The 12,097-nt window shown below is 42.5% G+C and overlaps 1 protein-coding gene across 7 annotated transcripts in view; it reads right to left on the bottom strand.

The window, feature by feature from the left end:
• LOC144024555 (plasma membrane calcium-transporting ATPase 1-like) overlaps window positions 1–12,097 on the bottom strand; it is a 71,227-nt gene that overhangs the window by 48,331 nt on the left and 10,799 nt on the right. For 3 of the 7 annotated variants that reach the window (XM_077530945.1, XM_077530944.1, XM_077530942.1), the window contains exon 1: window positions 10,255–10,781. The exons of 1 other annotated variant lie outside the window; for it this stretch is intronic. The gene's annotated coding sequence lies outside the window, so the exon portion shown is untranslated. Of the gene's footprint in view, window positions 1–10,254; window positions 10,782–12,097 lie in introns of those variants that run through there. 3 more of the 7 variants (XM_077530943.1, XM_077530939.1, XM_077530940.1) reach the window with 2 other exon arrangements.

The following is a 12,097-nucleotide window of genomic DNA, read 5'->3' on the forward strand; positions in this document are numbered from 1 at the left end:
TTAAAAAAAAAAAATGAACAAAACTGTTTTATTGGTAATACATATTCCAAACACTGATTTTTAATGTAATTAAACAAAAAAATTTTCATGTCACTTCAAACTTTTTCCCCTTCAAGAAAAACATTTGTTTTCGTGAAACTATGACATTATTATCAATATATGTCCTTTGTTTTGCATAATGAAACTCTTGTAATATCACCACTGATTGTCAATAAAGTACAAAACTTTTTAGTAATAGTCAAATCTTGTTGGAAAGATTATTACTTTGCAAATATTAAAAAAATATTTTTCTTTTCCAAATTTCTAACTTCTAATGTAGAATATTTTTTAAATGAAGTTTAAAAATATTAATTATAATTAATAATTATTTTTAAAAATGAGAACAAAAATCCTGGGAAAAAAAAACATGTATTTTTGGAAAACTGACTTAATTCTCATGATAATTTGCTTCTTTTTTTTTCAGAAAACATTTTTTGAAGAAAAATGACTTTTTTTTAAAAGTAATATTGCAACTTTTATTTTCAAAAATGCAACTTGAGAAAGCAAATTTAAATCCAAATGCATTTATTGTCATAATATTATGACATTTATTTTCAAAAAGGAAAAAGCCGTTATTTTATTCTCATAATTTTTTTCCCTTAGGAAAGTTAAACTTTCTTCTTGTAACATGGCAACACATAAAAGCTGAAATCTGTTTGGAAAAAAAAATATGTGTCAATCTAGCAGAAACATTCCCATATACAAAGAATAGTTTATGTAATGATTATGTAATAAATACTACAATTGCAGTTGGACATGTCAGTACATGCAGAGATGAAAGATGTGAAAAGTGACATGGAGGGCGTCATAATTAGGAATACAGTGACACCTCGGCTCACGAACTTAATTGGTTCCCAGAGAGTGCGTGTAAGCCGAAAAGTTCTTCTTCCGAACATCTATTTCCCATGAGAAACCATTAAAATGAGAATAATCCGTTCCCAGGTCCCTATAAAACATAATTTTCTACTAAATAAGCCTTAAAACTACACAAAAATATACCTTATTTTGTGTATAATAAATGTGCTATTGTATTGTAATTAAAGAAATTAATTGTACTGTATAATAAAGTTGTTTTATTTTCTTAAGGATAGTAGCAATGGTAGACTTACTTCATTCGCGAGCGTTTCACCGCGTCGAGTGTTTATGGAACGGTTGTCGCTCATTCGCGCTTTCGGAGGGGGCGTGTCCCTTGGTGAACAAGGAAGTGGAGCACTTTAGCGAGTCAACAAAAAGTGAGCACCGCCAACTACTTTCACCTCTTTCCTGGGACTAAACAGCCGTGGCACGATTTTCTCCTTTTTTTGAGGTACGTGATGGCACTTTCGCTTTTTTTTAGGGGCGCCAACTCCATTGACTACAATGCAAACGCGCCGCCGAATCGCCGTCCCTCGCTGGTAAGCATTCGGCTTAACACGAGCCTGTGGTGGGGTCTTTTTCGCTCCCATAATAGCAAAAGTACACTCAAAATGTCTATCAAACACAAACCGCGTCCGCACTCAAAGAAAGGGGGTGACGAACTGGGACGCCGTGAGCGTGCGTCAGCTTCTCGTGGCGCCGTTCGACCGCGCGGTTTGGTTCGTCCGCCGAAAACTAGTTCGTCAGCAGAGACTAAATTCTCGCGAATTTAATGTTCGTGAGGCGAAAAGTTCGTGAGCTAAAGCGTTCGTCAGCCGAGGTATCACTGTAGCATCAATATTTTCGCAGCAGCTGGACTGAAGCGCGCACACGCACACACCTGATTGTGGCGTGAGGACAAGGAAGCGAAACGACGAGCGTTGCCAACACGACATGAGAAAGCGTCAAGCCTGCACTTCCTGTTGGCCGCGTCCCCGCCCACCATCTGCTCACTTCCTTGTCCGACGCCAAAAGCGCTCACCTCGCTCATGCTACACACGTTTGTCACATCACATCACATCACATGACATGAAACGACGTTACGATGCATCTTTGTTTGGAGGGACGACAAACATGCAAACCAGGTCAGAGAGAGGAGAGGAAAAAAAACAAAAACATTCAAGGATCAAAAGAAAGTGCATTTAAAAAAAAAAAAAAAAATGCCGTTTTTAATTGAGAATGCTGTGATCCCGCATAATAATAATAATAATAATAATTAACAAAAAAACTGAAAAGGAAAGAAAATCACACTATAAAAAAAAAATAGTTAATGAAAAGGCTGCAGTATTATTATTTTGACAATACTTCAAATTACGATTATTCTAACTATTATTTTTTTGGTGCAAACCAAGAAAATGTTTAAGCATTTAAAAATATCAAGACCATCTTAAAAATAATATAAATAATAAAAAAAAACAAAAATAGAAACACCATAATTATGCAAGTTCCTTTTGGACCAAACAGAATTTATAATAATTATATATAAATATATATATATATATATATATATATATATATATATATATATATATATATATATTTATTTGAGCTTCTGCAATAATTGAGATTATAAATGATGAAATATTTATGGTGTCTTAGCTTAGCCCAGTCAGCATTAAGCAGTTTAGCTTTTTCCACTTCCTGTTTCAGGGATAACAGAAAAAAAACAAACAAAGTAAATGCGTGTGACTTCACGTGCGTTTTATGAGTCACAACTTGTGTTTCACGCCAACTTATGGCATTAGTTATATTTTGGGCGCTTGTGGCAGGCTTGATGGCGGACTCCGCTCTGTATTCGGAGCCTTGAAAAGATCCGTTCAAAATACTCCAAAACCGATCCTGCAAGGAGGAAAGAAGAAGAAACCTGCACCTGCTCGACACGCCGCTCATCTAAATGTACATTTTTGTCCCTTTTGTTTTTTTTCCCCCTGCAAGCGTGCGTCGGTGGCAGCCGGATTGATGAGCGCCCCCCCACTCCCCCCAGACAGCGGCTTACATAACGGCGGCGTGGGTGCAGCTCCTGACAGGTGTTTAGCGGGCGGCCTTGTGGGAGTTTGCCCGGCAGACAGAAAAGACGAAGAGGAGAAGAGGGCGGGACAGATGGGGGGGGTGAAAGCCAATCAAAGCGTTTGGCAAGGTTTTCATCAACGGCGCTCTTTGAAAGAAGCCCAAATTCATTTGCGAGTCCGTATTCAGGTTGGAATCAAGCGGATCATTCATGTCCACTTTTTCAAGTTCCGATCCAATGAAATACGCCAGAAATAAATTTTCATCACATTTTACAGCCCTACTCAAATATATATTCTCACCAAAAAAGCCTCATGATGAAAACATTAAAGCATTTCATTGAGACTTTTTGGGGGGCTAAATTATTTCAAAACACAAACTTCATATTGCCTGCTTTTGCGTACAGTCATTACCCAAAATTAATTCAATTCATTTATTCCAGTTGCAAACCAAAACTGCGCTAATAACCGGTTCCCCTGTTGAGTCGTTTTTCAATTAATCAGCATTAAACATCCCTTTATTAAAAAGTAAGAACTCACTCAAATCCAAAGTGCGGAAAACGTACAAACAAATTGATGATGTTTCAGTTACTGGGGATGTCACGATAACGGTAATATCTAGAGCTGCACAATAAATCGAAAATATAGATATCGCAATATGCATATAGCAAAGACATGCAATAAGTTTGGTATGGAATTTTGCACTTTGATCTGAATTTGACCAGTCAGGTTGACCTGTTTAATAAATTTATTAAACATGACAAAAAAGAAGAGAAGACACTCGGTTCAAAGGTTGCGAGGAGAAGAACTGACTGATACAATTCACTACTGCCCTCTCTGAAAGAAAAGAAAAAAAAAGAAAAAAACACCCTCCTCACCCTCTCCTTTTATTTGGTTTCCACGTCCCTCATTCCGTGGGTGTTCCAACCCTAATAATGCAAAACATAGTTGGAACACGGTGTACTTAACGAAAATGTGCACTGCCATCCAATAGTTGAACATTATCGACAGGGAATTACAATTAATTAAGAATACATTGAGTTTGATTATATAATAAAAATGTCATTTCTTTAGGTAAATGTTAAATATAGCAATAATAGAAAACTAGAAAGAGCAACGATCGCATATTTTTTTCAATATCGTGCAGCCCTAATTTGTACAATCGGAACTAAAACAAGGTCTCTAAACAGCTCCTTGGTTAGTAAAACAGTTGTCAATTATTTGGATAATGGATGTTGTTTTTAATTATTATTATTAATTGTTGCACATTAATTTATTCCCCTAAAATGAAAATAAAACCTTTTGGAAAATCTGAGAATTTGATTAAAAAAATAAATAAATAGTTCCCCGCTTGACGAAAAGGTTGCGAACGCTGATGAATAAGTCAAGCGGCTTTTATGAGTTTGGACGGCGGGCAGGCGACCTCCTTGGCGCCGATCAAATAGTCATGAAGGCCAACAGCTCGATGATCCGCAAACTGGTGCCGCACTTTCTGCATTCGCGTCTTCCAAGATAGGCGAGAGGAAAGCGATTCGCTTCCTTTCCCTGCTGCTGCACTGCGTCCATTCATAATTGATGGCCGCTTACGTAAGAGGCGACCGTGCGTGCGTGCGTGCGTGCGTGCGTGCGTGCGCGCGTGCTCGCTCGCGGGGGCTTCCCGAATTCCCCCTTCGCCGTTCCAGTGTAACAAGTGGGAGAAACCAAAACACTTTTTTTTTTTTGGTTTTGGTTTTACATGCAAGCCACATCCATCCAATTAAAAGCTCCCTCATTCATTCATTTCATACAACTGGTGGCAGTAAACCAACGAGCGGAAATCGGACGACAAGATTTGGAATTTGACTACGTTTTGTTGCTAATATGTTGACATAACTCTCAAGTTCATAACCAAATGGTTTTGGGTGATTCTGCTTCTGAAAATGAACAAACACCATCCAAACAATAGCTCCATCGCTAATTTTGGCTAATAGGCTAATGTAGCCAGGTTAATTTCTACACAAGTATCTAATCAAAGAAAGTACAACATTTTTCTTACTATACTCTTATTTCTTACAAACAGCCTACAAAATTTGGGGGAAATAATAAACACAAACAAAAGGCATTTTTCTACTGCCGGAACTTTTGGAGAACGTATCCCTTTAATATTTTTTTTAAAAGCGTAAATATTTTATGTACCAAAAAAACAACTTGAATAATCGTGATTTCAATGATTGCCAAAATATCCCTGATTATTATTTTTTCCCATCATCGAGCAGTCCAAGCAAGAAAATCTCCCAACGAGCTAACGTTTAGCACTGGTATTGCATTTGGCAAATTCAAGCTATGTTTGTCGTGCTCCCTCATGACGGAGGGACCGCTAACGCTAGCACGCTAATATGTAAAAGTCCCTCCATTGCTCCTTTAAATCCATTTGTAGGCCATAATAATAACAACGTCACCATGTCGACACTTTGCGCGCGTCGCTGCGACGTTAAAAGCGCAAGACGGCAAAAGATGGCGTTTGTTAATCGTCACGCGGGCATCCGTCGTTTTTCATGTTGTTTGCTCGCGCCGCCCCCGCCGGGGTATCCGTCGGCCGCCTCATCCGATATGCATGGAGCGGCCGTCGCGCGCATAACTCTCCTTTTAATGTCGACGCGGGTCCCCGGCGGAGGTTGCATTTACGCCCGGGACGTTTGCTGATAGATTTGTCGCGCAAGACGAGGTGAAGCGCTATTACTGTGAAGGACGGCGGGCGGGACGCCGCTCGATTGAGGCATAAATCAGAGCGGCGAGGAGCAGGATGGGGGGGGCTGCCAAACGCCGCCGAGCACAATCGAAGGTTGATCTGATTCTGACTGAAACGCTGATGAAACAAGGCGTCAAAAAAAAATAAAAATACAAATTTGACTGCCAATGGACAATTCCGAGCTTACGTCACATGTCAAAATGGCCGCCTTGCTCATTGAAAAGCATTGAACTTTGGATCATTGTAAATTTGACTTGCGAGCATTATTTTGATTTCAAAAATGTGATAAAATGTTTGCAGAGAGAAACTCGCAATATGAACTAGGGCTGTAATGATATCAAAACGTCACAATATGATATCACAATATGAAAGCCATGATACGATAATTATCACAGTATTGTTGGGAGGTTGGCGGGGGGGAAAAAAAAAAGGTCACAATATTGTCAAAAAAAAATAAAAAATCTCGTGCTAAACAAAAAACAAAATTGTGTTTTTATCCATTACAGCAATATATATATATATATATATATATATATATATATATATATATACACAACCTACAATCTCTAATAACGCTTAATATTGCATAATAAACATAGAAAGGCCGAAACATGCATTATGAAAATTAAACTGCAATAAAACTAGCCACCAGAGGGTGCTAGAACAGCACAAATGGAAACCAACCTGATTTTTTTTTTTTTAACAGATGTTCTGCTTTTAATATCGTGATGTGACGACGACGATATATTGTGGCAGTTTCAATATCGTGATATTGCGATATTGTCCTCATCGTTACATCCCTAATATGAAAAGAAATTGGATGTAGCCTACTTGGTATAACGTTAGACGAAAATCCTTAAAAACTTTAAAGCAAAAACGTATCTGGTCTTTGTGTCCTGCAGTTTTCAACCGATTGCGGTTTGGTCAGAAACGGCCGTTAAAGAGCCTGCACGTTTGATTGGGGGCGCCGCGTATTGACTTTTCAGCCGGATCAACCTCGATTGCGGGTTCAGCGTTGCAAGGGCGACTACATTCCCCGCACCATCGAATAAATAAATACCCACCATTAACCCGCAGCCGTTTTTTTTGGCGAACAGACTGATCCATTTAAAAAAATAAAAATAAATCAAAAAGGAGGAATAAAAGCATTTGCCGCAGGACATTTTTGCACCCGCCACCGTGTCCCACTTTGTCTTTTCCCCGACGGCTCGCTGATGCGGACATGAAGCAGGCGCTCGTAAAACGTCCAGCTGCTCGATATGGGAAACGGGAAGTGGACGTTGCCAGGCTTCAGATGAGATTTGACTGATTGACTGATGGCCGCCTGGCCCCCGTTTGTCTGGTAAACATTCGCCGGGTGACTCCGTTGATCAACGCGGTGCGACGCCGGCCCGCTCAGCTTGACTGAGCGACGCGTCGGCTCGGGCTAGCTCGCTAATTGAATAAGTGGTGCGCGGCGGCGTTTTTTTTTGTTTTTGTTTTGTTTTTCCTGGAGGCCCATCTGACACGGGCTCCTAATTCCATCCGACACTCGCGGCGGTGTTCCCGATTTGCTGACAGGTTGCGGTCACGCCTGCAGACTGGTGCCGACAAAGCAATATTTTCGACCGGGTCAAGTCATATTTACGCATTCCAAATGTTATGTGCTGAAGGCGCAGACACAAATAAGCTTTTAACTATTTAGTCACATAACTTGACTAAACGAAAAACAAAGAGACTGATCGATGAACAGAGTTAATAATCCGGCAACGCTCACATTTCTCAAACAGCTTAAACAGACAGTGATCGATCTCATTGGTTGAGGATAGACATGTGGGTAACCCTGATTGGTCATTGAAACAGGACTGACATGGATTGATCTGATTCGCTGCAGATTGGCTCCAGACCATATAAGGAGCTGAGACCGGACTGACCTGGCTTAATCTGATTCGCTGCTGACTGGTCCTAACCATATAGAAAGATTAAAGAGTCTTGACATCGCCTAGTTACAATTTACAAGCCGATTGCATCAGTTCAAAGAAAACCAAAAATTAGACTTTTGCCTCAAACGAATCATCAGTTCAAATAAAGTCAACTATCATTTGCCGCAAACAAAACACAGTCATGACATGAGACAAGACCCCAACATTACTCCTGCATGACCCGAGTCATGACAGCAAATCAATGAATGACGCTGCTGTTTGCATGCCAGGCCACTAGTTGGCGCCGTAGTTAACGATGATTCAGAAAGCAAACGGAACGTTGCAAAGATGCCCACGGATTATCGTACCAGGTTGATTTCAACTAGACCAGACTGTACATTGAAGTCTCACGTTCTGGTGCACCCCCAACTTGGGAATGCCTGATACTTTGTAGTTGGTGCACCGTCGCACACACCCGTGGTGAAGAAAAGTCAAAACACAGCCTATGGATACTGTTATTTGCGTATTTTACACTTTTGACCTCCTGCAATGGTGCACCCGCAGTTTGGTTGCGAATGCGCCAAAAGATCTTTAGTTGATGCGCCGCAGACACCCTTGGGGGGAAAAATACGGCAGAAAAGCAGAAAATGTGTCATTTCATCTTGGCCTGACATTAGTCGTCTAACTTGCGCACCGACGCACCCCCAAATCGAAAATGATAGTTAGAAAAAAAAAAACAATAACTTCAAATCAAAACAAACACCCTGGAAAGGTTAAAAGTATCTTGTCCCACAATGACATCCTCCCGCAAAAGGTGCACCTGCAGTTTTGTAAACAAATGCGCCACTGCATCTAGTTTGGGAATGTGCTAACAGATAGTTAGTTGGCGTACGTCTTCAGACACCGTTGGGGAAAGAAAAAAAAAATAGCCCGTTTTTGTTCATTTTATCTTGGCCCGACATGACACGTCAGTCTCATGTTCTGGCGCACCCCCAGTTTGGGAATGCCTGATCTCACACACGCCCCATGGGGGACGAAAAAAAAAAAAAAAAAAAAAAGTCTAAAGAGAGACTGTGGATACTGTTATTTGTTTATTTCATCAAGGGCTGCCATTACCCTTCTCATCATCTGCCACACTGGCGCACCCCCGTTTGGAAACGAGGACAGACAGTCAAGTGGCTGTTTTGAGCTACAAGTACCAGACAAAAGAACCATGAGGGAATATGCAAATGTGTCATGAGCTGCTGTTAAGTAGATCACTCACTTCACTCTTGCTCGCGAAAAGAAAAAAGAAAAAAGAAAAAGAGCGGTGCACCAATAATTATCTTCTCACTCGATTCAATTTGCTGCAAATGGCTTTTTAAGACCTCAATTCTCTGCACAAAAAAAACAACAACCACCCAGTGAGGTGTTTACCCCAATAGTGGAGGTGGCAGGAGAAGGCAGCAATGCCCTCGTTTGGAGGTCACAAGCTGGAGAAGATGCGGGATCCCCCCCCACCTCCTTTCCTGCCCCCTCCCCTCCCAACGCAATAAGTCAGGACACACCCAGATGGAGAGGGGGAGGGGGACCAAGAAAATGACAGCAAAGGAGGTTAGAAGAAGAAGAAAGAGAGATGATGACTGCTCATTCTCCAAGTGGGTGACATCACATCCACGGCCACAGTTGGTGACAATAAAGCGGCTTTTTTTTTTTTTTTTTTTTTTTTGCGGGCTGGCCCAGCTCGTGTTGACACAATGTGGGGGAACCACTCCAACAGGAAGAACGAGCTGCCCGGTGAAACGCAGCAGCAGCAGCAAGTGTTCAGCTGCCCTCGCATCGAACAACGCCAAACATGACTGCGTAGTGCGGACAAACTGATTCCAGACTTGGCGGAAATCGCAATCATTGCACGGAGCCCCCCACCACACCACACATACACACCCACCCCGCACCAAACCGCCATTGACAAGCGGGGGCGTTTATCACACGCCGCCGGGTTTCAGGGGCTCCGGGAGGACTTGGCGAGTCCAGCACTCGGCCTCGTCCACATTGAAGACTCGCTCGACAATTCGGCATATCTCGACCGAGCCCACCCCGCGTCGCATACCGCTGAAAACGCGAGCATTGGATTGACCCGAGCCGTCCGCAGGCAGCAACTGGTCGGCGGTACAAAAGTTGAATTCGTTAACAACTTGGAGCCAACCGAGGGAAATACACGCGACGAAATGCAACTGTACGACTAAACGCCAAAAAAAAAAAAAAGTGCAGCGAAAGTTGCGTTGAAAATGTCCACATTGCTCGACCGAGACTTGACAGCGCGGGACTGCGGGCGAGGAGTGCCTCGTCGGCGGGCTTCCACCGAGCCGAGCCCCGCGTGGAGCTGCTGCCCTTCCGTCTCCCCCCCACCTCACACAGTTCCTCCCACGCCAGCGAGCTCACTTTGCGGCAACTGTGGCTGGTGAAATAGTCCTTAAACGACAACCCGAAGGTTGCGGTCTCGCACCTGTGGCGAGAAAAAAAAAAAAAAGCCTAAATGGGCCGCCGGAGAAGGCGGAAACGACCAGCGAGCGTAAGAAAAAAAACGCTTCAAAGAATCTTCGAAGCAAATACAAAACGAGCTTTAAAAAAAAAAAAACTCAGCCAGCGTCGACGTGAAAACGGCCAGCGAAAGTTTCACCTCCAAAAAGAGCCAAATGAGGCTTACCTCGGTCGGGAATCAGTGTCCGAATCACGTCGGCGTGTGGAGCTCCCTTCACTGGGGTTCGTCCATGTCCCAGCACGGCGGAGACTTGGCTAGACTGCAGCGGTGGAAAAAAATGATTGACAGGCCGGCGAGGAAAAAAAAAATCGATAATGGTCCCCTCTCGTTTGGAAAAAACAGGAAAACAAGACAGCCGTGACACACCACTGCAGCACCGCAGAACGGAGCCCGGATCCTTCCCGATTGGGTCAGAAATCAATCCGGTAAAAGGGAAGACCAAGTCCCCCCTCCTCCTCCTCCTCCTCGTCGTCGTCCTCCTCCTCCGCCTCCTCGCCGCTGGAACACACGCAGGGGAGGGAAGGCGCCGAGACGAAATCCAGTCAAGAAGCCGTCGGAAGGGGCTGCTGGTCGGATATTGAGAGCGGTGGGGGCGCCGACGCGTTCCAAGTGGGGAGGAAGCAGAGTCCCGTCTGAGAATCACCTTTTCCGGCCGGACTGGCTGCCTTGCCCCGGGGGGAACACACGGAAGGAGAGAGGAAGGGCGGGGCTCAGGCTGGATGACTTTTTTTTTTTTTTTTTTTTTTTAAAGGTGGATCGCTTCAATCACAAGGACTCCATTTTAAAGTTAATAAGACGCTTTATACACTTTTTCTGCCCAATATTTTTTTTTAATATATATTTTTTTCAACTTTGGCTAAAAACGATGCACCCAAAATCAATTTGTAGCTGTACTTGAACCATTTGTAGTATCAGCATAGTTTTGGTCTCTTTTTGAAGATAGAATTTTGAATTTTACTCCCAAACAGTCAGAATCTATGTAAGTGCTCCTGTCACTGAGCTATGGATGTTTAAAGACGCAATACCAAAATCGTTAGCAACAGCCCATACACAAAAGCTGTCCCTGCTTTAACCCACTTCGACATGAAGGAGAAGACATTTTGAAAATTTCACCCGTGGTCGTGATTGGTTCAAGCAAACGTGTAGAATGTCGCATCGTCCAATCAGCTCGAATTAATGTCCCGACGAAATTATTGTGGAGAGGTCGGTACCAGGTAGTTATGGAGCCCCTTACCTCATTCACTGCCATTGACGGAAAAAGACGTCAATGTCAAATTTTTTGCTGGCCTGGCAGTGAATGTGTTAATGAATATACTGTAGAGTCATATCAAGCAAACCGAATAAGATGAAGAAAATGGTTTCCTGAATGCCAATTCCATTCAATCAGCCTCCTACGCTATGCTAATGACGGAGCTAGCATTTCACAGCATATCCCTCCATTTCCGTCACTTTCATTATTTCAGTCGCATGTGACTCGTCTTTACTAAGTTCAAAAACAAATCATCTTTTAAGTGTGTGTGAGAGAACGTGCATTGTGCAGCGTATATGTGATTAACGTGCTTCTAACCTTCGGATACATGACAGATCGTGACAAAAATATGAATACAGAGGGGAGGGAAAAAATGACCCAAATCCTACAATGCACCAAGCTTCCATACAAATGGAAGTGATGATTGATTGATTTCCTTTCTAAATCGGATACAGTCAAATTCAAGCTGATATGGGTGCTATTGATCCAATACCAACTCTCGTAACGTTTGACATGATTTTGTTTATGCGCTGCCATCGTGTCGACGGTCAGACCGAGAACGTGTGACGGCTCGAGTGAGCAAAGGAAGGAAAAACTCATTCCCATCATCCGCGTATCATTTCCATAGCGTCTCACTTTCAACACTTCATGATTTACATGACCTCAAATGACTCAAGTATCAACATTTGACATTTTGTAGCATAAAGATCAAAAGACCACACTCGCATTGTGACAAGCGATAAAATTGTGTTGTAGTTT

Source organism: Festucalex cinctus, chromosome 8 (genome assembly GCF_051991245.1).
Source record: "Festucalex cinctus isolate MCC-2025b chromosome 8, RoL_Fcin_1.0, whole genome shotgun sequence".
NCBI classification, from domain to species: domain Eukaryota; kingdom Metazoa; phylum Chordata; class Actinopteri; order Syngnathiformes; family Syngnathidae; genus Festucalex; species Festucalex cinctus.